Raw genomic sequence first — 5,720 nt, 5'->3', positions numbered from 1 at the left:
CTCTCTCTCTCTCTCTCTCTCTCTCTCTCTCTCTCTCTCTCTACAAGACAAAAAGTATATATTTATCTGGATGCTAAAAATTCTTACGGCAAAGAAATGTAAACATTAAAAACATTTACAAAGAAAATTTTTAAATGTAAATAATAAAATAAAAAGTTTAATGATTGTGATGGTAAAAGTGAGACAAATTTTGGTATCTGTACTTTTTCTAAACAATATTTTCAACAAAACACATGCTTATTCCTTCCTCTTTATTTGGGAAACACTAGCCTCCAGAGAATCTTATATATCTCATCGTGCACGCCAATCACCATCAAAGCGTCGTAGACGCCTGTGCTTCATGGCTCGATACAGTTTACATAAAACTATAAAATTATGGTCGTAGACGAAGGAGATGTCCCCAGGAGGAAAACGAAGACCTTGTGGGAAGGGGTGAGCCATCGTAAAACCGATGGGGTATTTTTACATGAAGTCATTAAACTCGGTTTACGGCGAAACAAAGTGCCTCCACCACCCGCATCCTCCCACCGCGTCGCTTAATTACTCCTCATCGCCGAATTAAGGTTCTAGATCGCACTCTGGTTTAATGAGAGACGAATGTTTAATGAGGGATTCGTGAAGAGAAACGTGTTCCTGGTTCACGAGATAGTTTTCACGACGTCGGGAAAATCTCAAGTTGATTCCTCCTTGTAAAAGGCACCAAGAATTATGTAAACCATTGTGCGCAGCTCTTGCAAGAATAGCAGATTTCTCCGCATTTATATCCAATTTCACGAACGTCATTTAAGGTTTGACCTCATTATTAAGCAATATTGGTTAAGAATTCATAGAGTACGATGAGAACGTGATTTTTCATCGATGAGAAATCTCTCGAGTGTTCTTATTGCAAATGCAAATTCTGGAATATTGAATAAGAGCACTTCGGGTATTCGAATCCGAGCGAATGCAATATTCTAGCAAATACTTGTGCAAATACTGACAAAATTTAGATCTCGTAAATTTTGAAATAGCCCTTGAATTATTTAAAGGAAAGTTAGATTATTTAAAGAACGGAGGGAAACATTCTATCTTTTATACACGCACGTATCTCCGTTTCGTCGTGGACAACTTTATCGCTGTGCAATATCCCGTGCTTTAAAGTCCATCTTTAAACAATGATAGCAACGAGTGAGAGATGGACCGGTTAAAAGCGCCGCCAGGAAGGATCGTATAAGCGATCTTTGCATCTTTAAAGCATCGCCTAGACAAACAATTTTTAGGGGCAGTTAAGTCGCGACATTGTACACGAGTGAAGTACCAGTATACACGCATCTTTCAGTGATCATTCGATACGAAGAAGTTCGCCATTTCCGGTATCATCTTTAAGAGATTCTTTTTACGAAGCGAGTCGTTTTTACGCGACACGCGTTTTGGACGTATGTAAAAAGAATTTTTCGTCTTATTTAAATATCGATCTTCCTATCCCTCTCGCTCGAAGCCTAATAACATTTTTACGACATAAAATATTTCGAGGGTGTGTCGCGAAATCGCGAAGAGGGTTGGATTGTACCGCATCGCGCTGCGTTCCGGTGATTGTAATAAAACACCTTGTAATTGACGCGTTGCGCGTAAATCTTAGATATCGAGGTTTTACGAAGAAATTGGCTCAAGAAGCTGGCTCTATCCTGTTGAATTTAAAGTTTCTCGACGAAATTATACGAGATAAAATCTATTGCTATTGCAACGCTTTGCAAATGGAAACTTTATTGATTTTCATTTGCTACTATGTACTAGTATTCTAGTTTACTATTCTAGTTTACAGATTTTCTCATTCTCTTCAGGATTTCGAGCCCTCTCGAGATTTTATAAAAGGCGCTCTGGAGTTCGTATTTCAGTGCGTTTATAATGGAATCGCCTCGAGACAACGTGCAAGAAGTTGAATACGCGTGTATAAACGGACGTATAAACGGCGAAGTTACTTTATACCCCCCCCCCCCCCCGGATTTAAGGAGTTACGCCGCGGCCATAAGCTATAAAGATTCCCGTCATAACTCGAACGGTATCACATTTTATTTAATTGCCCGCGGCTCAACTCGCCCGCGTGCATAATATTATTTATTGCTAAAGAAGCTGTTAAAGTTTAACGTCGAGGAGGCGCTCACTCTCAAAATTAAATGCGATAAAATGTTTGTTATCCAATCGACTCGCTACTTAATGTGTTTCTACCATCGCGTGCGCCGTCTTTCCCGTTTGAATTTGTAGAGAGAAAGACCGGTAATCCATCGCTAGGACGACCAGCGACGTATTATCTTGCGGATAAGAACGTAGAGAGTCGGATATAGCTTTACAGCCATTTACGTTGCGAAGACAGTTATAAGAGCTCTTCGAAGTACATAGACGTACATTACAATTCAAATAATGGAATGTTTGAGATCGTTTGCATTAGCATATCGCAGTGTGTTACAACGAAATTTGAAACTATGAATAACAAAAGAAAGATACAGAGAATAAATTCCGCTGAGAGCAGCGGAAGCTCTTAATGTAATCAAATTTGAACACATTCCAAATTCAATTGCTGCTTTTGCGGTTCATGACACATCATATCGGATGGTTACATTTTACCACAATTAAGTTCAATTATAATGTTGAAAACATCCTCTTGCAATAATTATATAATGTTCTTTCAATTAATCATACAATCTTGTAATAACCTAGTCTCACTACTGGACTTTAATTAATTTCGATATCGTTAGTTCAATCTTCTCATTCACAGATATCGAATATCTACGATATAGCTGTTTAACGTCGCGCTTTGTTCTCCTATCTCGTCTTTCCTCAGAACGAAACTATATGACATTATCTCATAGATTAAAATGCAGAGAGTTGGATAATTTAGCTAAAGAATTTACAGTCCTTTAGCTGTAAAATTATAAGTACAAAATAAATTTCATGAAGAGTACACTGTTAGATATCAAGAAGAGCAATAATAATCTAATTCCTTAAATTAAACATTTTGTTATTTTTAACTTCATCTGTATCAAAATAAATCAATCCATTTCTATGATTAGATTGAAAGTAAACAATGTTCATATTAACACACGCATTTAGTAAATAATAAATTTGAGTGAAATTTAATACATTTTTTGAGTTAAATTATTTAACTTCATTGTTTTGGTTAAATTAACAATGTATTGAATAGAAATAGTGGCAACCTACAGAAACGATTAAAAATAATTCAAATTGGATATTTCATCACATCGTGAATTTAACAACATTGAAACTTAATAACATTGAGAGTGGCACAATCGTGAGATCATAATAGTTGAGAGATCCTAACATTTGAGAGATCAACATTCTATAATAATCATATAATATATAGTGTATTTCATTATTAATACAGTCATTTCATTATTAAATCCCATTATTGTTAATTCAATCTCTCTTTCACGAATTCTATGGTATCTGATAGCTATTTAATGTCATTTTCTGTCTTTCTATTCTTCCTCAGAACGAAGGAAAACTATATACGACAATCCGTACATTATCTCGCAGATAAAGCAGACTTTAGAACTACCAAGTTCCGGACGATTATACGAAATCTTTCGAAAGTATATACTGAGTGCGACATATTCGCCAAGTAAGCTCGACATTGTCGATCAGTTAAGCTCCACTGGAAGAGTATAAAGCGCGATAAATCCGACGTTGCGGAAGGATGCATAAATCTCCTTAATTTATTGCTACGTAACTTTTATTCCCGCGTATCACTTACCACATTACACTAGCTGGCAGTATCGAGATATATAACTTTTAACCATCTATCGCTGCAATAAGTAGCCACTTCAATCTCGGGATTATTAATTTAAATTCGAAATGAGCATGCTTTATATCGTACGCGAGTAATTCAAAGTTTTACTCACGACGCCGAGATTAACGGTAACGATTAAAAAAATTTTAATGCATTCTTCAATATTCTCATGGTATATGAATGCAAAAATATCCAAAATTAAAAAATTGCGACAAATAGCTTTTAAAGTTTTAAGAAAAACGACACTTTGCCGAAGAACGATCGATTCAACTTCGACGAAATCTCTTTGAAAGTGCATTTTCGGGATGAAAACTCGTATGATTCTCGATTACACGTCCCATCATTACGGGGAGTATTTTATCGCCTGTCTGAGTTACGGGGTTCCGCTCGTTAACCGGAAAGTTCCCGGGGATCGTCGCGCTCAAATTTAAATTGGGAAAGTATTTTACGAGTGCGCGGGAGTTTCATGGTAGCGTTGTCACATCTTGATGAACTTCCGGTAATGATCGTAGGAAAATGTCACCGTCGTCTACCGCCGTCACCTATGTTGAATCCGCAATACGACCGCGCCATGGGAATCTGATTCACGAAACGAGGATCCACCAAGATTAATGAACGTCGATTACTTATTCGTGTCATTTACTCTTGATTAGGACAGCTGCCATGATTATCATATAATAGGTTAATTCATGAGAATAGATCAATCTAATTTAACTTATGTTTCCTATAAGCTACCACGATCTAAAGAAAACAATAGCCACAATGAGGAAAACAACATAAGATCTTTAAAGATATCATCCATATTTTGATTGTGAATTCCAGTAGATAAATTTAAATCTGTAAAAAATATATAAAATACGATTCGGTTATGTATATTAAAAATATGTAAAATACTTCTATGATGGTAAACCAACTCAATGGTTAGTTATGACTTTTAGTTAGTTATTAACTAACAATCATGCGCTAGCTTAATTAATCAACTCGTGAAGCAAGTATAATAACATTCGGTATAAGAACGTTTGAACCGAGCGATGACGGGCGAGCACGTGAGGCGGCATAAACGTATACCATTAGACCTATCTCCATATGTTTACGAAACAGGCGAAACAAACCTAACGAGAGAGAAAAAAGTGTATCCACATTTAAAATGTATAGTCCGACATTCCCCTTCGCGTTGAATCCTTATCCTCGCTGTTGAGATTCGCGCACGCTTCACATAGCTATAGCTTGCCGCTAATACCCAATATAATGCCAAATGTCTTATATATTTTCGCGTAAGCGTATACGCTTAATTAAAATAAAAATAGCTTTATTTCAAGTTTCAAAAGTAAATCAAATATAAGTGAATTATCTATGAGCTTCCGCGGTTGTTAGTGTGTAAATAATATAATTATAAAACGATAAAATGCAAATTATATCTTATCGCTTTGTAAATATATTATTTATGCACTAATAATTGCAGAGGCAGTTTATTTATATTTGATATACATGTAATATGTATACACAGGGTTGGGCACATTTCAAATATTATTTAAAATACAAATTATATTTCAAATATTGTATTTCAAATACAATACAAAATGTATTTAGTATTTTGTATTTCAAGAAGATCATATGATGTATTTTGTATTTCAAATACAATTTCAATGTATTTTGTATTTGAAATGCCAAAAAAATCCTTGATAATAATCCTTAAAACAGCAGACTTACTGGCTGTATTCGGAAACGTTAGTGTCATGACAGAGAATAAGACGTAATGAGATGTATGAACTATCGTAGTCGTTACGTAGAGAGAGAGAGAGAGAGAGAGAGAGAGAGAGAGAGAGAGAGAGAGAATAAATAAGAGAAGTAAGTGTTAGTAGTGTCGTAGTACAAGTAAAGTCGACCGAGACAACGAAACTAAAAAAGTTAGGTAAGTATTATTAGTAACTAAATT

The sequence above is a fragment of the Atta cephalotes genome, assembly GCF_000143395.1.
Source record: "Atta cephalotes unplaced genomic scaffold scaffold00015, whole genome shotgun sequence".
NCBI classification, from domain to species: domain Eukaryota; kingdom Metazoa; phylum Arthropoda; class Insecta; order Hymenoptera; family Formicidae; genus Atta; species Atta cephalotes.
This window is presented reverse-complemented; position numbering follows the sequence as displayed.